The sequence below is a fragment of the Lactuca virosa genome, chromosome 4, assembly GCF_052849685.1.
Source record: "Lactuca virosa cultivar CGN04683 chromosome 4, Lactuca_virosa_CGN04683_v6, whole genome shotgun sequence".
Classification (NCBI taxonomy): Eukaryota; Viridiplantae; Streptophyta; class Magnoliopsida; order Asterales; family Asteraceae; genus Lactuca; species Lactuca virosa.
The window spans coordinates 76,117,803-76,141,657 of record NC_136429.1 but is presented as its reverse complement, the minus strand read 5'-3'; positions in this window follow the sequence as shown (position 1 = coordinate 76,141,657).

The following is a 23,855-nucleotide window of genomic DNA, read 5'->3' as shown; positions in this document are numbered from 1 at the left end:
TAATTATCTACTTAGTTAGTCTAATTTAGTTATTTCCTTATATCCCTTTTCTCGCGTAGATATCATGGTTGGATTCCATCCCCACGGAGACCCGTACTATCCCAACCACGACAACGCAGGATGGCTGGAAGAAGAACCAGAAGATAATCACCCAATCCCTTTAGATGATTATGAAGCTGAAGGTTTTTCTGATGGTTCCGAATCGGAGCCAGAAGTCAACAACCAACCCCCAGCTGTTCAAAACCCAAACCCTCGTCCCGCATTCCAAGGACCCACACCTCTGTGGGCCACAAACTTGAATAGGTGAAGTCAGGAACAAGGTCAACCTTTTCCCTACAATGGAGATAGAAGTTTCTACAACCTTACTGAGGGAGGTACAGCTGATAGGGTCCTACCTATCATGGTTCGTAGGATTGCTCGGAACACCGAGCAGGGTCGAGCAGCTATCGACCGGGTAGTAGAAGTGGATGCCAATTTTGGTGTTAACACTGTCTGCATTCGCCAGCTGGAGTCCGCTCATGAAAGGGCTCAGGTTAGCAATGCAATGCTTCAGAGGGAACTTCCTGAAACCCGAGCCAAAGTCAGGGAACTTCGAACTCAGCAAGCAAGATCTGATAGGCGTGTGAGGGACATAGAGCGTCTCCTATCGGATTCAAGAACTCACTGTAGCAGTTCTCGTCGCCTTTAGAGTCTTATCGACTTCTCTTTTGGATATAACCTAGTTTATGTAAAAACTTTAGGCTAATTTCCTATCTTGTTCAACCTTAGACCTGTTAGGTCAATTATTAGGTCGTAGTTCTGTCAAAAATTTCCAATCTTGGTTGATGTAAGACCTACTTCTAGGTCATTTTTCCCAAACTTGTTACATCTGTAATCCCAGTAAACTTTGACATATATCTAATCTAATGGAAATTATTATCCAAATGCTTTAATCTTCATTCAAGTATTCATTCAATTACGTTGTTGGGCTATGAAGAGTTAGTCCATGAGCCATTCTCATCATATTTCTATCAAATTCTTATCAATGTTTTCATCTTTCTAAACTTTCAGTTCAAAGATGCCTCCACGTAAATCAACAAGACGCAATCCTCCCACACCAACTCCACCTACTCCTCAATTTGATACAGCAGCTCTAAATGCTGCTATAGCTGCGGCTGTGGCTACAGCCATGGCTGAATATCATTCCTCAAGTTCCACTAGAGGAGGGACTCATGTTCCGACTATTCAGGTTGAAACCCCTGTGCGCTCGAGAGAGTGCTCCTATAAAGACTTCACAAACTGCAAGCCATTGTCCTTTAGGGGAACTGGCGGAGTCATTGTACTCTCACAATGGTTCGAGAAGACAGAATCGGTCTTTGAAATCTGCTCGTGCCCGGAGAGAAGCAAGGTCAAGTTTGCCGCTTGCACCTTCGAATCAAAAGCCCTAACATGGTGGAATAGCCATGTTAAGTCACTATCTCTAGTGGTGGCAAATGATATGGGCTGGGGCACCATGAAAGACCTCATGATTGAGGAGTACTGCCCGAGAGGCGAGATCCAAAAGCTGGATGAAGAACTTTGGCGCCTAACCATGAAGGGCTCCGAGATCGTCGCATATACCGCCAGGTTCTGTGAACTGGTGGCCCTCTGTCCCAACATGATTCATACAGAGGGAAAGAAGATCGAGAGATATATATGGGGGCTGGTGCCACCATACCAGGGAAATGTATTGTCATCACGCCCCACTACATTTGATAGTGCCAAGCGATTGGCACAGCAGCTAATTGACCACGGGGTCCGTACCCCGGCTGCAACAACCACCCTGGCCATCTCAGAAACCGCCAGAACTGCAGAGTCCAAGCGGAAATTCTGGGATGACAAGAAAAAGAAGAAGGCTGCCAAGAAACAGCAGATCGTGGCAGTTCATAGTGCGACAACACCTGCCACTGCTGCTGCTCCATTAAAGCAGTATTCTGGAAGTTTGCCACTATGCAACAAGTGTAACTACCACCATGTGGGAGCCTGTCGGGAAATGCAGTGTGTAAACTGCAACAGGAAGGGGCACACAGCCCGTTTCTTCAAATCTCCGGTGAGGCCAATCACCCAAGTCCCCGACGCTGGAGTGGGCCAAGCTTGCTACAATTGTGGCGATGTGGGCCACTACAAAAGGAACTGCCCCAAGGCAGGGACTGCCGGTGGAGTAGGAAGAGTTCTGGCTATAGGTCATGAGGAGGCGGTTGCCGACCCCACAGTGGTCACTGGTACGTTTCTCCTCGACAACTCTTATGCTTGTATACTATTTGATAGTGGAGCGGAGAGGAGCTTCGTGAACCAAAAATTTGCTCATTTACTTAAGAAAAAATCACGAGCACTCAAAGAACCGTTCACAGTAGAAATGGCTAATGGGAAGACAGAGAGCACTAGCTGCATATTCATAGGGTGTACCTTAAACTTAGATAGCCATTCATTCTCGATCGATCTCATGTCAGTCTCAATTAAAAGTTTCGACGTCATCATCGGCATGGATTGGTTGAGTTTTCTTCATGCCGACATCATGTGTTACGAAAAGGTTGTCCGCCTTAATCTTTCGTCTGGCGAAACCCTAGTAGTATATGGCGACAAACCCGGCACAAACCTTCGTATTATCTCGAGCATTCAAGCTAAAAAATTCTTGCGAAAGGAATGTCGCGCATTCCTTGCTCATGTGGTCGATGTGAACCAAGAAACGAAACCTATTCAGAACATTCCAGTAGTATGCGACTTTCCCGACATCTTTCCAGAAGAGCTACCAGGATTACCTCCGCAACGACAAGTCGAGTTCAGAATCGACTTAGTTCCAGGGGCTACTCCCATAGCCAAATCGCCTTATCGTCTAGCACCTGCAGAGATGCAAGAACTATCCTGTCAACTTAACGAGCTGCTCAGCAAAGGCTTTATAAGACCGAGCTTCTCACCCTGGGGAGCTCCAGTCTTGTTCGTCAAGAAGAAAGACGGATCATTTCGTATGTGCATCGACTACAGGGAGCTCAACAAACTGACCGTCAAAAATCGTTATCCTTTGCCTCGGATCGACGATTTATTCGATCAACTTCAAGGGGCGAATTTCTTTTCCAAAATCGACATAAGATCCGGATATCACCAACTACGAGTGCTAGAGGAGGATGTTCCGAAGACGGCCTTCCGAACTCGTTATGGGCACTACGAATTCGTAGTGATGCCATTCGGATTAACAAACGCACCCGCAGTATTCATGGATTTAATGAATAGGGTGTGTCGTCCTTACTTGGATCAGTTCGTCATCGTCTTCATCGATGACATACTTATCTACTCTCGAAGTAAGGAGGAGCATAGCCAACATCTGCGATTAGTCTTAGAAACCCTACGCGCGGAGAAGCTTTATGCGAAGTTCTCGAAATGCGAATTTTGGATCCGACGAGTCGAATTCTTAGGGCATGTGGTTAGCGAAGAGGGAATCCACGTGGACCCATCCAAAATCAAAGCCATTGAGAGCTAGTCAGCACCGAAGACGCCTATAGAAATTCGTCAATTTCTAGGCCTCGCTGGCTACTATCGCAGGTTCATTCAGAACTTCTCCCGCATTACAAAGCCTCTTACAACGCTTACCCAGAAGTGCGTACCCTTTGACTGGGAAGAAAAGCAGGAGAGAGCGTTCCAAACGCTCAAACGAGCCTTGTGCACCGCACCAATACTATCCCTCCCCGAATGGATAGAAGACTTCGTTGTCTATTGCGATGCATCGAACCAAGGTCTCAGATGTGTTTTAATGCAGCGAGGTAAGGTCATCGCCTATGCGTCGAGACAGCTGAAGACACATGAGGTCAACTACACGACCCACGATATTGAACTAGGAGCAGTTGTTTTTGCTTTGAAGATCTGGAGACACTACCTGTACGGTACGAAGAGCACAATCTTTACAGACCACAAGAGCCTGCAGCATATATTCGACCAGAAGGAGCTCAACATGAGACAACGACGGTGGGTCGAACTACTCAGTGACTACGAATGCGAAATTCGTTATCATCCCGGCAAGGCCAATGTAGTAGCTGACGCCCTAAGTCGGAAAGAATATTCTGGTCGTAGAGTCAAATCATTGACTATGATTATCCATTCACACTTATCCACACAAATACAGGCAGCTCAGCTCGACGCTTTGAAACCTGAAAATGTGAACAGTGAATCCCTTCGAGGGATGGATAAGAACTTGGAAGTCAAAGGTGGCGGATCCTATTATCTCATGGATCGGATCTGGACCCTGAAACTTGGTGGTTTCAGAGACTTGGTCATGAACGAGGCGCACAACACTCGTTATTCCGTCCACCCAGGTTCAGATAAGATGTATCTGGATCTTAAAAAGTTATACTGGTGGCCTAACATGAAAGCAGAGATTGCTACCTTCGTAAGTAAATGCCTTACTTGCGCAAAGGTCAAGGTCGAGTACCAGAAACCCTCAGGTCTTCTTCAACAGCCTGAGATCCCAGAATGGAAGTGGAAGCGGATCACTATGGATTTCATAACCAAGTTGCCCAAGACAACGGGTGGACTTGATACCATATGGGTCATCGTCGACAGATTGACCAAGTCTGCGCACTTCCTGCCTATCAAAGAGACAGACAAGATGGAGAAGCTTACAAGAACTTACATTAGAGAGATTGTACGACTGCACGGTGTTCCTATATCCATTATCTCGGACAGAGATAGTAGGTTCACTTCTAGGTTCTGGCAGTCGCTACAAAATTCCCTAGGAACTAGGTTGGATATGAGTACAGCCTACCATCCGCAGACAGACGGGAAAAGTGAGAGGACTATCCAAACCTTGGAGGATACTCATTTACCCCTTGTCGAATTTTCCTACAACAACAGTTATCACACAAGCATAAAGGCTGCTCCATTCGTGGCCCTCTACGGCCGCAAGTGCAGATCCCCTCTGTGCTGGGCCGAGGTGGGTGAGACCTAGTTAGCTAAGGGACAAGTTCCTGAAAGCAATCTCACATGTCCGGAAATCATTCGGGAAACGACGGAGAAGATCGTTCAGATTCGTGAACGATTAAAAGCCTCCAGAGACCGACAGAAAAGCTACGCTGATAAACGAAGGAAACCGTTGGAATTCCAGGTGGGCGACCGTGTTCTATTAAAGGTCTCACCCTGGAAGGGCTTAATACGCTTCGGAAAGCGTGGAAAGCTAAATCCAAGGTACATTGGGCCTTTCGAGATTCTTGCCAGAATCGGCCCTCTAGCTTACAAACTTAACTTACCGAGCGAACTCAGTAACGTACATTCTACCTTCCACGTCTCGAACTTGAAAAAGTGTCTGTCCGACGAGACTCTTGTAATCCCACTCGACGAGATCGAGATCAACGAGAGCCTCAACTTCGTGGAAGAACCAGTAGAGATCATGGACCGGGAGGTCAAGCAAACGAAACAAAGCCGCATCCCGATAGTGAAGGTTCGCTGGAACGCCAAGCGAGGACCTGAATTCACTTGGGAGCGAGAGGATCAGATGAAACTAAAATATCCACGTCTTTTTACTTAGTTATCTGTAACTACTTATTTGCTTAAATTCTAATTTCGGGACGAAATTCCTTCTAAGGAGGGGATGATGTGACAACCCGAAATTTCTATTCTGTACAACATGTCAAGTCAATAGAAGTCAAAACAGTTACTGTTAAATTTTCAGACTTTTTGGAATAAGTTTGAGTATTTTAGGATTAATACTTTAGGAGATATCAGGAGAGACGATGCCCTAGGGTTTATTGTGCAACAATAAAGTCCCGACACATCAAAAGTTTAGAGTTTACGGCCTAAAATTGGTGTTTACGGCCATAAACCCTAAGGGAAAGGGGTATATAAGTGGCACTTAGCCATTTTTAACACTTTTCCACTTTTTCAAGAACAAATATCAAACTCTCTCAAGTATCATCCAAGTTTTATTCAAGATCTTCAATCTAGTAAGTGTTTCTAGCCCTTTTGAGTTAGTATATCACTTAATCTAGTGTTTTAACACACTTCTATCCGAAAAATTAGTCCAAAAGACTTGATCTTCAAGTTTCACCAAGAACACCAAGAACACACACTAGTGTTCTTGGACTTTTGGCACATTTCAAGCTTCTATATTGTAAGTACTTCTATCCTAGAGTATGTTTAAGTTTGCTACACATCTTTACATCAAGAAAACACAAGGAAACACCAAGATCAAAGGTGTTTACGGTCCAAGAACGCCTTGGACCGTAAACCCTTCTTAAGGGGCCAAAGTGACCCTAGTCCCTTCCTTAGCCTTGGAAACTAGTCTAGACTTATACCTTAATGTGTTTAGGACTTGTAAACATCAAAATACCATCATCCATAGGGGTTTACGACCGTAAACCCAAAGGGAAACGGTCTTAGGGCCGTAAACTCCTTTTAGGAGTGAAATGGTGCCCTAACTTCTTCCATAGACTTATACTTCAAATGGAAACACTACTAAGGACTTAGAAACCTTCAAAACAACAAATGGTCAAAAGGGTGTGAGTTTACGGCCATAAACTCATGGGTTTATGACCGTAAACTCATGTGGTTATGGTCAAGAAACCGTAAACTCATGAAAGGGGTTCCCTTGAACCCTAAACCCCATAGCTTGGTCCTACAACACTTAGATGCAATCCTTGGGACTTATAACACTTATATAAAGTGTTTAACTTGTCTTAGGATGTTTTAACTTTATAAATTAGTTGTTTAAAGACTAATTGAATACATATATGTGTATTTATATGTTAAATAGGATCACTGTGTGTACAAGTCTTTACTTGACACCTAGCAATCCTATCTCTTCAGTTCATCCAAACCTCTCACTACAGGTGAGTTCATATCCCCTTAATTAACCTTTTAAATGTTTTTAAATGCTTTTATGGGGGGATACAAGTTGAACAACTATAGTTATTATATCAATCACCTATGATTAATAACTACCAAACAAATGGTTTTCTTACTTTTCAAACTGTTTATCAAACTGTTTTACCTCAAACTACTTTACAAACTCTTTTACTTATCAGATACTTTTACTTAAACTCTTTTAAACTTATATTCTGTGTATCTATATAGATATAGTTATATAAGTAGGATTGAAAGGACTTAGGACTGCTAGCCTACCTTACTTCCTGTTCCTTGTTTGGTTGTGGACTTAGGGTATCAAGGTTAGTTGTCCGAAGGTCGTTTGAATCCTAGTTATATATTATGTATATGTATATGGATATAAAAGGTTATTTCTTTCATTCAGTTACATGCCCTTGGGTAGCAAGGGTATACAAACATGTTCATACATTGCTAGTAAGCTACCATAGGGGTAGTTTAGGAAGATACTATTACTAGAACAATGAAACATACAATGATGTCAGTTCATACATGAGTCAATACATACTATGATGAGAAACAAACATAAAACAGAGTGATGAGAAACAAACATAATACAGAGTGATGAGAAACAAACAGTAGACACTATGACGAGAAACAAACATACAGGCTAGACAGAGAAAGAACACAATACAGCTAGCACACAAATCACATAACATTTACATTAATACATTTATGTGAGCCATTAAACAGGGCATGGCACTACCTGCCATGACTGTTTTTGTATCAGAATCTCCTTAATTGGGGAGCGTATGAGTTTGTGTATAGATCTATACTGGATTGACTATCCTATACCTTGCTGCTCGCTATAGTGGGACTTGCAAGTCTACGGGTGCCAAACGTCATTTTTACGGCATCTTACATTGTCGTTTTACTATTGAGTCGGTAGCAAGATACAGGCCGATCACATGTTACCTTAAAATTTTACATTTGGCTTAAGGTAGTTAGTACAGCAGTAGTTACTTAATACAGCACTACAGTACTATAACATTTTCCCTTACATTTTACTTTGTGTTATTCACACAATAAACAATGATGTAAAACTATATTTTTGGTTAATGATAGTCGAATTTGGGAAAATACACACTTTTACAAGAGATACACACGCAGACACTAGATGCCTTGGTAGAAGGCTACTTTTAGTAGGAAACATAGGGTTTTCTAGGAGAGTTCAAACAAATACAAACTTTTTACAAACATATACAGTACATTTTACAAAACATCTTACAAATGTTTTCATACAAACACAGACACTAATATACTTATGATCTCACCAGCTTTAAAGCTGATAAACTCTTTCAAAATAACTTGTATTCTCAGGTCACCAGTAGACAGGTACCGGAGCCAGGTTTTGAGAAGATGGAGCTCGTTCCAGACTCATCTTATATTTTTGATGTATATTGTTTTGGTGTCTTTAAAACTTGACAGAACACACTTGTATGAAATTATAATATTAATGCAATGGATGATGTTGTTGCTTGTTTACTACTTGCATTGTTGTGATACTGTACATGACGTCCTCCACCCCAGAACGTTTCCGCTGTTCATAGGTTTTGGGGGTGTGACAGTTAGAGGCCGAGGCAATAGATTCACCGGGAGTTGTGGTGAAAGTATCGAACTCGTTGACGACGGAAGTCAAACACTTATCCTTCATGTTTTCTGATCCCTCGAACAGGTCTTGGAGAGTGTCCCAAATCTCTTTAACAGATGTGCACAACTTAATGTGCTCAAAGAGAGAAGGTGGAACACCAAACACCATTTCGGAAAATGCAACTAGATTTGCATGCAAATTTTCGATGTCATCAGCAGTAAGAGGTGCTTGACGCTGTTCATCCTGTCCCATGAGAGTTGCAACAACGTCTCTCACAGTTTGTCTTACAGGAACATAACGGATCTCCAGATAGATTCACCTTTTTCTTTACCAAGTAAGAACCTTTCCATTCTGACTTTCCAGTGATCGTACTCTTCAACAACTAGCAATGGGGAATGAGAAGGGAAACCCACGCTATTTGCTATTTGCATTGAATACATTTATTGAGAATTAGGACCAGCCATTGAATCTAAGATAAGAAATCTGAAGCGGTATATAGAAGAACTTTTATCCTGAACACAGAAATGATTGAAATACCAAGGTGTTAGGCGTGTCAGACCCAACAAATAATAGGGGTACGATATACTCCAAAATAACACTACTATATTGCACTAAAAGGTAGTACAAGGCAAGTAGGGTCGATCCACAGAGACACGGGAAAATTGGTCTATACCTCTTTGCACAAGGTACTATGGTCACCAATTGTAAAGAGAGGGGGGTTTAGAATGCAATGATTAAACAAACGAATTTAAAACACGAGTAAACAACTAAACGAATGAATTAAGTTCAGATTTTTGTAAGGACTCCAACTTCATGTATGACAATCCAGCAATGTGAATCAAAGATGACAAGACATTTGTTTCATTCTATCTAAGTTGGTACTTGAAAGTGTTAACAAGCTCTAACACTTTCCATTCACCACATTAATCAATCAAAACAAGCTCTTTGATTAATCCTAACCTTCCTAACCTAATCTAAACAAGCTCTTAGAATTAGATGAAAAGATTGCATTAAGCTTATTGTGAATGTTCCCAACAATACCCAATACTCCTCACAAGCTCGGGAGCGTAAGAATGTGTGAAAAGATTTACACTAAATTCATTCATAAGAAATCAATTTAATGCTTGTTACTTAGTTCAATTCACAAAACAATTACGGATTTTGCAAAATGAATAACTTGAATGACCTAACCGTAATTCAAATGGCCAATAAGAATCATTATTAGAATCAAACATTCGATTGAAATAAAATCAGTTTCACTAGATAGAAATTAAACACAAACATCAGGTCATATGATTTGATTCACAACCAAAAGTCAAAACATGAAATTGGAGAAGTTAGGGTTCTAGCCACACATGGCTAGAACAAGATTAACAAGTTTAAAAGATGAAATTAAGTGCTAAAGTGCTTACAAAGAAGGAATTAAAATGTTTCCCAATGATTAACGGACAAACCCTTGCTAAAACCCTTGAATTCTCCTCTCCAAAAGTGCTCTGGTATGTTCTTTGTGTGTAAAAATGACCCAATTCCCGTGATATGAAAAATAGGAAAAACTGCCAAAAGACAGTTTTTGGGTCGAACACGGCCCGTGTCAAAATAGGCTAAACTGACACGGGTCGTGTTCAGCAGTCAACACGGCCCGTGTTGATTTGCACTAAACTGATACGTCCCGTGTTCAGCATGGTCAACAGCTTCTTCTTGTTCAAACACGCCCCGTGCTCACTTTTCAGTGTAAATACAACACGACCCGTGTACCCCTCTGACTCCGAATCCAAACTTGATTTTTCCAACTTTTCCGTTCTTCATCCGATCATCCCGAAATCTTCACCAATGCTTCCCGACACCTCCCAAAGCGCATTCCAAGCTCCGGTTTACCTGAAAAAGACATGAAAGTGTGCAAATAAGGTTGTTCTAGAGACTAACATGAATATGATGAAATACAAGAAAAAGGAAGAACAATTATGCTAAATAGATGCATGAAATGGGACTAAAAGGTGTGCAAAAAGGTGCACAAATTGCACCTAACAAATCTCCCCAAGCTTAGACCTTTCTTGTCCTCAAGAAAGAACAAGAACCGGACAAACAGGACGATTTCTAGATGGCAAAAAGAAACATACAACAAATGGGGATATAAAGATCCTAAAAGCTAAGAATGAATGCATGCAATGAAAACCATGAAAAAGAAACATATGTACAAAAGATACTTAAGGAACAAAAATGAACCAAAGAAAAAATTTAAGAACACAAGTAATATTTTTTATTTATTTTTATAAATATGGACATATACGATCAGAATTTACATCAATGGGGCTCCAATCATTAATACCTAAGCGACCATCCTGCTACCTTCCACATATCACAGACTCCCAAAGTGAGGAAGACCACGAAACGGTGTAATCCAATAATCCAACCATAGTTTTATTTAAACTTCATACCTTAATTAGCTTTTGCGAGCGAAAATAACACAGTTCGGGATCTCATGTCCTTAAGACTAGATAGTCAAGAATCAGAATCGACGCATCCTTAAGAACCCGTCACGGCGAATCAACTTTCTTTGAAAGAGTGAGCCCACCCAAAGGGGGGCAGCTCATATGCTTTCACTTTTTCGAGAGCCACAAGTATCATATCACACAGTTCTTCATTCTCCAGATTTGACTTTGAGATGGCTTTTGATTTTTGATTGAACTTGGATTTGTATCGTCGTTTTGAGCTTAAGTTCTTCAATCTTTTGAATTTCTGAAAATTTCTTCGTTTGAGTACTTGAAATTCTGATTTGGGTACTGAATATGACAGTTATACCCTTTCTTCCTTCTTGACTGTGTGGATCTGATACTTAAGCTCTCTGTTACCGCGAGGGTAACGCGTGTCAACAAATAGGTCTGTGTTCTGTGGGTTCAGAGTTGTCGATAAGGATTCTTTTTAAACATTCAGAAGCAAATCATCCTAAAGTTGTTATTACCGCCCACAAAAATGTTTCATTATGCCATTTTTTTATTATCTAAGGCTGGGGTCTCGAATTACGGTGTTTGGGCCCCCTAGTTATGACAGCTGATTCTACACTTCCGGTAACTATCCGGTCGCCTCATAATTTTTTTCATTTGAATTCTTATTTTCCCACTTCATGGAGCTATTGTATGTAAAGATTGTATTCATCTCGTATTAATTTTTTTTTGGAAATAATGAATGAAAATGGGATGCAAAAACTAGAAAATATTTTTGGGTTTTATAGATTTTAAAATGCAGAATGCAAGAAAAAGAAAATAAGAAGGCTAAAATCTTTTTGAGTTTTTTTTTATGCATGAATATGAACATGAAATGCATGGATAAACCTAATGTACAACTCTACCCCTCCCCAAGCTTAAAGATAAGCATTGTCCCCGATGCTCGGAGAGGGTGGAACAACCTAATCACCGGAAGGTGGTGCGGGATGGTAGTCGGGTCGGGTATGGATTGGCTGGAATTCATCCATATACTGTTGATGATAAGACGGGGGCGCAGCATAATGGGATGAGCTGGCACCACTGGTGGGAGGAGCATGGTGGGGCTCCTCCTCCTCTTCATCATCATCATCACCGCCTTCCTCGTTTTCTTCACTTTGCTCATCTACCTCAGTGGAGTATGAGTGGGGGAAGATGTATGGCATGATTTGCCAATCGGTCATGAGAATGGGGTTTCGGAGATCAAGAATGCCTTTGTTTTTTGGTGTGATGAGGAGCTTTAGATCATGATTTTGACCCACGGTCCAGTGGTGTGTGCCATCCGCTGCCGAACAGAATAGTCGCATGGACTCAAGGACAGCAATGGTTAGATAAGGCTCAACCGGCAGTGGCTGGTAGGGACCGGGGTATGGGGCTCGGACTTGGGCGCTCTTGGCGAGCATGCTGACAATACCCCCGCAATAAATCCTTCCCGATCGGGATGTGCTCAGGCGGATGAGTTTGTGGCACAAAAATTGACCATGATGAGGAACGAGGTTGTCCTCGGGATGAGCCATTGCATAAAGGATTTTAAGCTCTAGCGCGCTGATGGTGCTTCGCTCCTCTCTAGGGTCGACAAGTGAAGCAATGATTCTATGGGCCACCTTCATCACGGGATGGATAAGTGATGAGGCTTTAGCAGCGCTAGAGACGTATGGGTGTAAATGGGTGAGTTGGGTCCACCATGTCAAATCAAAGTATCCTTGAATTGGGTCAGTGGGGCCAAATATGTTTTCAGTTGGGGCCCCAACAATGGCAATAATTTAATCCAAGGAAATCTCATAATCTTGATTCATGAGACGGAAGTAAAGGATCCCATGGTCCAAATAAACTGAGGATAGAAACTCAGCTGTTGGGACTTTGTAACTCAGTTTGTGGACCCTCAATAACCCGTGCCATCCTAAGTTGCGAAATAGGGTTTGGACTTGTTTATAAATGTGCAATTCTTTAAGGGATGGCACATGTGCAAACTTTTGGGTGGCATGAACCCGCTGAAGGAATGCCTCAAATTTGCCCTCTTGAATTAGGCCAAGACACACGACACCACCATGAGCCGGGTTGGGTTGTGGTGATGGGGACCTAGGTGGAGGTGATGGGGATGGGGACCTAGGCCTACTACGGAGGGCGGATGATTTGGTGCGTCTAAGCCTTTTAGAAGGTTCACCTTCCATAGTCAATTTGGGACAAATTAAAAATCAACCGGTCAATAAGTCAAAAGAAGTCAACTGTTGACGGGTCCAGTCAACACGAATTCAACCACCAAAATTTCGCGGCAAATTTGGTTTTGAATGACTTCCTATTGAGAATCAAGTCCAATTTGACCACAATTTCAAGCAATTTGACTCAAGAACAAAAATCTCACAAGTGAAGAGTTGGAAGGAATTTACTGAATCGTGTGTGGGATTGTGTTGTTCTTGATGTGAAAGACCTTCTTCAACCTCCCCAAGCTTGCCCTTTTGAAGATTAAGACACAAAAACACCAAAATCATATGAGATTTTCGGACCTAGGGTTTGTCAAAACCCCCAAATCCACCATTAGAATGCAAGAAAATGATGTTTAGGATGAAGAAGATGAAGTATAGATGATAAAAATCAAACCTTTTTGGATATGCAAGCCAAAATCTTGTAGAAATTGAAAGGTTTTGATGAAAATCGGACCTAGGGTTTTTGTTGGGAGTGAGGGGCTGTTATGAAGTGATTGTGGAGGTAAATGAGGTAAAGTCCCGATTTTTTTCATTAAAAACCACCAGTCCTGCTGCGCGAACACGACCCGTGTTCCCACAGGCCAAATTGACACGCCCCGTGTTGGGGGTTTTTATGCTGACTGAAGCACGAACACGACCCGTGTTGAACATAAGGCAAAACTCAACACGACCCGTGTTGCTCTCTGTATGGGTCAAGGTCAATTTTTTATGAACACGACCCGTGTTCACTTTGGGCCAAAATCCAACACGACCCGTGTTGGTCTCTGGATGAAAAATGGAAAAATTTTCATGAAAACGACCCGTGTTCAATTTAGGCCAGGTGGGACACGACCCGTGTTGGGCTCTGGATGCTATTCCCCACTTTTTTGAACTTAAAAATTCCCTCTCATTGAAATGAAATGCTTTTGCATCCCAAGGTCCGTTTTTTGGTTTGAAAACAATGACAAAACACATTTGGAACATTAAAAACCATAAAAATGCAAAGAACGAAATGTTTTAAAGAAAAATGACGAAAATACCCCCGGGTTGCCTCCCGGTTAGCTACCCTTGTTTTAAGTCGTTGGCTCGACTTTGCCCCCATAATGTGCTTCAGTCTTGATACGTGGGCCTCTCCAACACATCAACGTCCTCGCCATCTCCTTCTTGACATGTATATTCTTTAAGGGATCCGGTGGAGTTTTTGCTCCTGAATCTTGTGCTTGTTCCACCGGTGGAAGGATTTTGACTTTGGTGGATGGCTTGGGTTTTATATCAGCACTCCTCATACGCTTCTTGTCATCAATAAACTCTAAAATCTCCAACACCTCATTATCCATATGAAACTTCTTTGCAAGCTCTTTGGCTTTGTCCCTGTCTAGTTTTCGTGACAAAACTAACTTTAGAAATTCATTGTTAGACAAGTTCAAACCCTTTTTAGTTGAGGGTTGGATCAAATTGACAAAATTAACAGATTGAACATCAGAAGGAACCTTTTTTGCTTCATGAACATTGAAGTTGATAACTTCACCATCAAATTCCATACTCAAAGTTCCATTGTAGACATCAATTTTTGTTTTAGAAATTTTAAGAAAAGGTCTACCCAAAAGCATGGAACTTGAACTTGGAGAGTCATCATCTCCCATATCTAAGACATAAAAATCAGTCGGGAAGACAAATTCATCGACTTGCACTAACACGTCCTCTAATACTCCCTTTGGGTGAACCAAAGACTGGTCAGCAAGTTGGATGATCACACTGGTTTTGCTCAATGTTCCTACACCAATTGATTTGAAAAGAGAATATGGTAGGACATTTACGGATGAACCTAGATCAAGCATAGCTCGGGGTACATAAAGATTCCCCAACTTGCAAGGCACGGTAAAGACACCGGGATCCTTGCACTTCGGGGGCATCCTCTTTTGCAAAACCGCGGATACATGCTCCCCAACTGTTATGACTTGATTTCCTTTTAATTTCTTTTTAGATACATAAATATCCTTAAGGAACCTTGCATATCTAGGTACCTGCTTGATGGCCTCGAGGAGTGGAATGTTGATTTGAACTCTCTTGAACATTTGCATGATCTCACTCTCCTCCCGTTCTTTCTTCGTGCTCTTTAATCTTTCGGGAAATGGAGCAGGTGTGGCTTTAGGCTCAGTGATGAAGGGATTCTTTTCAATTGTTTTCTCTTCCTCCTTCTCTTCTTTGATAGCTTCTTCCACCTCTATCTCTTTTTCCTTTTAATCAACCGACACTTTTGGATCATCATAGCTCTTTCCGCCTCTCAATGTGATGGCACACACGTTGTGCCTTGGGTTTGCTTCAGTTTGGGCAGGCAACTTTCCTTGAGATTTTAGTTTGCTTACGGAAGTAGCAAGCTGTGAAACTTTTTTCTCTAAGTTCTTTATGCTTGCTTTTGTTTCTTGTTTGAAAGCTTGTGTACTAGTTGCCAAACTCTTCACTATGTCCTCTAAGGACATATTTGATGAACCCGCTTGTTGAGGAGGGTGTTGTGGCTGCCTTGGCTGAAAGTTTTGTGGTGGAAAAGGTGGTCTTTGTTGGTATTGATGTGATTGATTTGACTGATAATTTCCTTGTTGATTTCCTCCCTAACCCTGATTATTGTTCCATCTCTGATCACCTCGTGGTTGCTCATAACCTCTCTGTTTTGACCCGGAATAGCCTCCCATGACTTTTGCTTCTTCATAATCTTCCTCTTGAAGTTGAGGGCACATATCGGTTGGATGCCCCACTTGAGTACAAATACCGCATGGGCGGGGTGTGGGCTGCACACCTTTGTCTTTGGCCAACATCATTACTACTTTTGTGAGCTCGGACAATTGAGCTTCAATCTGAGGAGTTTGAACTTCCTTTACACCTCGGGGTGCATCCGTGTACCATTCTTCATCATGGCTTGAATGTTTGGAATCTTCAGCCATGTTCTTGATTAGATTGCAGATTTCGGTTGGAGTCTTATCGGGTAAATATCCGCCACTAAAAGCATTGAGAAGTCTTCTTTGCATTGGGGTCATGCCTTCAATGAAGTACTGTAGGAGCCGATACTCGGGTAAATATCCGCCACTAATCCCGTGCTTTGGACAACGGGCACATAGTTTCTTAAATCTTTCCCAATATGTGTGGAAAGCTTCTCTTTTGTGTTGCTTGATCCCGATAATTTCCCTCCGTAGGGCTGAAGCTTTCATTTCGGGAAAGTACTTATCCAAGAACAACCGTGCAAGGTCTACCCAAGTATTCACCGTCCCCGGTGGGAGATCATAGAGCCAGTCTTTAGCTACGTCTTGCACTGCAAAGGGGAATGCCCTAAGCTTGATCTGATCCTCCGTGACATTGTGTGGTTTCATACCCACACATACTACATGGAACTCTGTGAGAAACTTGTGAGGATCTTCATTTTCCAGGCCCCTAAATGTTGGGAGTAAGTGAATGAGGCCGGATTTTAGTTCCAAGTTGGTGGCGGCTGGGTATGTGATGCAAAGAGGTTGTTGAGTAACCTCTTGTCTTGACCATTGACGGAGAGTTTGTTCGGGTGGTGGGTTTGGAGGACCTTAATTCCCTCCAGGGTTGTCTGCCATGGCTTGAGAAGTAGGTGATGTTTATGTAGGTGAAGTGTTTAGGATATTATGAACAGGTGAAGAGGGTGGAGTGGTATTTATGGGTGAGGATGGTTGTGGTGAGAGTGATGGGCTTTCTGTTTCTGAGGCTGATACACTTGAGAGGGGTATATCCTCCCAAATGTTGATGAGTGGGGGAGTATATGATGAAGAAGTACCGGAAACCGGTTGCCTCTTACGAAGCTTGGCTTGCTTCCTTAACTTCTTTGCAGTCCTTTCTATCTCCGAGTCAATTGGCAGTGGTGTACCTGTACAAAAAGATCTAGGCATAAACAATTAGTAACACCGTGCCCCCGGCAATGGCGCCAATTTGTTAGGCGTGTCAGACCCAACAAATAATAGGGGTACGATATACTCCAAAATAACACTACTATATTGCACTAAAAGGTAGTACAAGGCAAGTAGGGTCGATCCACAGAGACACGAGACAATTGGTCTATACCTCTTTGCACAAGGTATTATGGTCACCAATAGTAAAGAGAGGGGGGTTTAGAATGCAATGATTAAACAAACGAATTTAAAACACGAGTAAACAACTAAACGAATGAATTAAGTTTAGATTTTTGTAAGGACTCCAACTTCATGTATGACAATCCAGCAATGTGAATCAAAGATGACAAGACATTTGTTTCATTCTATCTAAGTTGGTACTTGAAAGTGTTAACAAGCTCTAACACTTTCCATTCACCACATTAATCAATCAAAACAAGCTCTTTGATTAATCCTAACCTTCCTAACCTAATCTAAACAAGCTCTTAGAATTATATTAAAAGATTGCATTAAGCCTATTGTGAATGTTCCCAACAATACCCAATACTCCTCACAAGCTCGGGAGCGTAAGAATGTGTGAAAATATTTACACTAAATTTATTCATAAGAAATCAATTTAATGCTTGTTACTTAGTTCAATTCACAAAACAATTACGGATTTTGCAAAATGAATAACTTGAATGACCTAACCCTAATTCAAATGGCCAATAAGAATCATTATTATAATCAAACATTCGATTGAAATAAAATCAGTTTCACTAGATAGAAATTAAACACAAACATCAGGTCATATGATTTGATTCACAACCAAAAGTCAAAACATGAAATTGGAGAAGTTAGGGTTCTAGCTACATATGGCTAGAACAAGATTAACAAGTTTAAAAGATGAAATTAAGTGCTAAAGTGCTTACAAAGAAGGAATTAGAATGTTTCCCAATGATTAACGAACAAACCCTTGCTAAAACCCTTGAATTCTCCTCTCCAAAAGTGCTCTGGTATGTTCTTTGTGTGTAAAAATAACCCAATTCCCGTGATATAAAAAATAGGAAAAACTGCCAAAAGACAGTTTTTTGGTCGAACACGGCTCGTGTCAAAATAGGCTAAACTGACACGGGTCGTGTTCAGCAGTCAACACGGCCCGTGTTGATTTGCACTAAACTGACACGGCCCGTGTTCAGCATGGTCAACAGCTTCTTCTTGGTCAAACACGCCCCGTGCTCACTTTTCAGTGTAAATCCAACACGACCCGTGTACCCCCTCTGACTCCGAATCCAAACTTGATTTTTCCAACTTTTCCGTTCTTCGTCCGATCATCCCGAAATCTTCACCAATGCTTCCCGACACCTCCCAAAGCGCATTCCAAGCTCCGGTTTACCTGAAAAAGACATGAAGGTGTGCAAATAAGGTTGTTCTAGAGACTAACATGAATATAATGAAATGCAAGAAAAAGGAAGAACAATTATGCTAAATAGATGCAAAAAGGTGTGCAAAAAGGTGCACAAATTGCACCTAACACAAGGTAATTTCGAATCAACTATAATTTGTTCTTATGGATTCGAATGACAACCACTCAAGCTCTAATACCAATTGTGAGTACTAGAAAAGTTGCGCAAGGACAAGGTTTGAAAACTCAAACCTTGAGTTAATCTAAAGATGGATGTATGCTCTTAATTGATGTTCCAGTCAAGTCTGGTAATACCAGTCGAGAGTTGAAGTTAATATTCAACAAAGTACACAAGTGTTTAATGAAGAAACTATGAGTATGATAAATGTAAAGACAATAAATGAAAAAGAAGAATGTAGTGAAGGTTTTTACTTGAAAGAAAAGTGAAAGATAGATAAGAGAAATATTTGTTATCTTTTGAAGAGCAATCCGTATATTTCTTGTCATTAAAAACACTCCTTATATAGGAAAAGGAGGTACATCGTACAAACTACATTTCATACTTAGGACTGGATAATAAACAACTTCTGGAAACAGATTATCCAACTGATACAAAAAAGGCTAATTCATATGAAATGTTACATCACACAAAAAAAAAAAAAATAATAAATGCAAACAGAAAATCAATCTCGGATCTTAGCTCCATCTCGTAATGGTCTTAACTTCGGACTCCATCTCTACCTCGGAACTTGCTGACTTTGGATCTTCAATAGTTGTGATTGTTAGAGGTTCACTTTCAGGTTCCAACACCACTATCTATGACGAACCCCCTGTTGGTACATCATGACGCGGCTTACAAAGTAACAGTCAGCCCCGCAAGACAACAACCCCGCTAGATAGATGTAATGTCCGCAGATTCGGGCTAGTCAATTTAGAGACAATAAGCGTTAAAAATAACTTTTTGATAGAACATTATTTAAGATAAATAATCTTAAAAATAGTTATAGTATATTTCACAAGGATTTCATACATATAAAGAACGCTGAAATCTGATTTATAATGAAGAAGTTATGACTCGTTGAAGTTTTTTGGATAAACTGGCACGGCCCTACGTATCGTAAAAGTAAATTTTTGAGAAATTACTTTTTAGCCTTAGTAATCTAAATGAAATTCATAGTATCCATTAAACCGAGAGCGTGCATATAGAGAACGTTAAAATCTGACTTCATTTGAGGAAGTTGTGATTTTTCTAAGATTTAGCTTAGTAGGGTACAACTCGGAAATTGAATTTTAGATCGGTCGACTTTTAGCCAAAATAATCTAAATGAGAAATGAAAATATCATTCATAGGAGTTCAACGATAAAAAGACAGTCGAAAACGGAGCTTTTATGCGAAATATATGGACGAAACTTAGTCCCTACTCTTCGAGCGCGACGAATTCGATACAGATTTGTAAATCTGAGATAGAATGAGAATTAGTCGATGGAGTCTAAATGAAAGTTGTAGCACTCGTAAATACCAACACGTGGATATAAAGAACGTCTAGAATAGAGCTCCTATGTTAAAGATATGGACGAAACTTAGTCCCTACTCTTCGAGCGCGATAAATTCGATACAGTTTTATAAATCTGAGATAGAATGAGAATTAGCCGACAGGATCTAAATGGAAGTTGTAGTACTCGTAAATACCAGTGTGTAGATATAAAGAACATAGAAAACGGAGCTTATACACGGAAGATACGGACGAAACTTAGGGCCTACTCTATGATCAAACCCCTATAAATAGAGGATGGATTCTTCATATTTCCTTACTCCATTCCTCTAAACTCTCTCTAGAATCCTTCTTTCTTTCTTGTTCGATTTCTCCTAGTTTTAGGGTGTGATAGAGAAACTCTGGGTCGTCAAAAAGTCGACGAAAGAAGTTTTTAGAGTCAGAGTTATGCCCGCATAATTTCCCGGCTTTCGTTAAAGGCCCGGTAAGTTAAGCTACACTATTTTGTTTTCAGCGTAACTTATATTTATAGTCATAAGTCGTATTTATGAACCTATAAATAAGATTTATCAGTGATTCAAAGTCGTTATACTGATTGATCTACTTACGGGGATTATGTCTAGGTTGTGATTTAGTGAGGTGTTTAAAGTGGGCTTTCCAAACAGTATACTCTGTATACCAAACGGAACCTACCTCCGATATGATCCTACCTGGTTGTACCTTACTTGATAGATCATGAAAGTAGACTTTGATTTAATGATGAATCTAGACTAATAAATATTAGACTAAAACTTAGAGATAATAATGCTAGGTTACGTCAAAGGAAAAGACAGTTGCTAGAAGCGAAGCGCTGCCCAAATTTCAAGTCGTCACTTTAATAAGTGAGTGCATAGTCCCTTTCATGAGCATGATTTTAATACAAGTATTAGTAAAAGTATTAAATATATGTTGAAAGTTTATTTGTGATTTATATGCTTATTATCTGGGAATATGTGTTATATGTATATTTGATGATATACGCTCTGCGAACCAGACATGGTTCTATATGTGTTGAGATGTATTTACATGATAATAATAATAGAAGTATTATAAATGTTAGGTCCCAAATTTGTGGGATCTTATCTAATGATCAATCAATTGCAATAGAAATGAAGAAGAAGAAGATTAAACAACCAAGCTTGCATACAATTCAACTATGAAATGTCGGATACAACTTGGATAGACCGAAAACTTGCTAGAACGACCATACATGCCTCTGACAACCTGACAACAATTTATAGCAATACACATTAGACCGAAAACAGGTTTTCGGTCAAAGCCTGACCGAAAACCTACCTAGACCGATAACTCATACAAACACAAAAGATGTCCTAAACACATTAAGAACAGCCCTAAACCATCCATGCATTAATGCCTAGCCCAAACCAAATATATTGGCCCTTCAATCTCCCCCTTGGTTTGGGACTAGCATGATTCAGCTCTTGTCGACCACCAGTACATCGGACTTTCCCATAGCACCATTCCATATTTTCTTCTCAATAATTTCAGCCACCATCGAAGTGTATTCTTTTGCAACCGGCTCAAAAATGTCTTCAGCCACAACAATCTGATGAATGGAAAGCTGATGTATGTCCCACTTACCGAATTGAAGCAAATCCCTTTTGTCATATAAGCGGATACAATCGTTTTTAAGCTTGATGACAGCAGCATCAGTGGATTCATCATATACCCAATATAGCATGGATGTGAGAGACCCATCTGGATAATTTTGAAGGACGGGAATTTGCTTAACTTGAGCGGTAGCGGGCCACATCACTGATCTAAGAGGCCGACTTGTTTTGGGATCAATAATGCTAGGGTAAATCTTGATTATAGACTCAGCAGTCTTCATTGAAGGGAACCCCTTAGTAACTTGATCTTCTAAAAATGATTTGAACTGACCCGCCCTGGGATTGTTTGAAGGATTTGAGAAGGGAGCCTTAGATAGCTCCGTAAGATCAATTCTTGTGAAGGAATTAAAATCGTGAGCATCCTTGTATAGCTCAGTGTTGCCGCTCTTTCTCCTTACCATAAACATATTCATCGTGTCATGGAATCCCCACGAGATGATGTTGGGTTATGAGCATTCTAACACTCCTAAGTGTACATGCAACCCTAAATACCTTGGATCTATGTTTTCTCTATTATACATACAATTATGAACATCCAAGGTATTATCCTAATCTAGCATACAAAATAATAAATATAACAAGATAGAATACATACCTCTTTGATGTAGAATATCTTCATGAAGCTTGAGTGCCTAGTGCCCCAAGTGTGACACCTCAAATGGTTCACACAACACCAAATACACTTGGAATAACTTGAGAGAAACTTGAACACTCCTTGAAATCGTCTAGCCCTCACACTCACACATTAGTGCACGATTTCTTGAGCCATGGGATTCTTTTATATGGTGGCTATTAGGGTTACACCATGTAACTCATAACTTTACCCATTCCTTATGCTCCATGGAGTATCCATGGGTCACCCCATGGACTTAGTCCAACATAAGGAATCTTGGATCACAAGCCCACATATATAAGAATGAATGATTTACACAATCAACCCATATATTTAATTAGTCTCCTTTTGATCACTTAATTAATTCCAAATTAATTCTTGATCAATACTAATTAAATAACCTTATTAATATATTAGAACTTATAATATATTAACCAACCTTAAGTGTTATTTCTCTCATTATAGTCTATCCAAATGCATGATGCCATGCAACCCAAATGGACCATGCCGGGTCGGGTCAAGTCTTACCAATTATAGTTATGGACTTAGACATTAATCCAACAGTCTCCCACTTGGATAAGTCTAAAACTATTATTGCGTATGACTTCAGGAACCGATCAGCAATCGTAGCTCTCAAAAGCTTCTTTCGAACTCTGACCTTGTCGATGAACTCTGACCTTTGTCAATGACTTGTCCATTAGATAAGGGATCATATATTCCTCCATTCTAGATATCATATGGACTGAGACATGGATTATCAATCATTCTCTCTGTCCATTTGTTGTTTCCCGATTTCCGATTCATGATGACTGACTGATTGAACAAATCAAATCAGTCTTGGCTTGGCCAAGCACTCACATGTATCATCTTTAAATCATCGAGGGGCCCACAGATATCGCTTTTATCCCGAAGGTAAAAGGATTGGATAAACTTCGACTCATATGGCTTGTTCTACTACTTGTTGAATCATACACAAAGGCACGTTTTATAACATCGAGTTACCAATGCGTTTTCGTGCAATCAATGTATAACCAACTCATAGTAACAACTGATATCTCTAGGTTTGAAGAATATAAGATATTATCGTCTCATGATCACTCGTGATAAAATCCATGAAGTGATTCAAATGAGCGCGGGTTGAATCCAATACTCAGAACTTATGAGCACTAATGAGTGTTGTAGCACCACTTTGTCCCCCAACTTGGACCTCTACAAACCAACCCATGACAGTCTTGATTCATATCTACTTCCAACATATGACCGACTGTGGATGGTTTGAATAACTTAATCATTCAGGAAGAGCGACTTAGTTATTCTGGAAGTCAAAACATGCAAAGTGAAACATAAGAATAAATGAATCAAATATGGTATCAAACCCTATGAATATAAATAAACGCTTTTATTTATCACCATACTGATTACTCATTATTCATTGTTTCGGTTTTATCAACTTTATACTTGAATTTAAAACAATAGCTGTCCTATGCTCCAAGCATGTACACTATGTTTTCTAAACACTAGTCATGCCATACACCAAGTATGCATACTATGTTTGTCTATGATCTTTACTTTGTAAAATAGATCAATTGAACATCACTCCAATGATCCTCTTTTCACTGTCCCAAATCCTTACGGCAAATGCAAGAATTCCAAATTCATG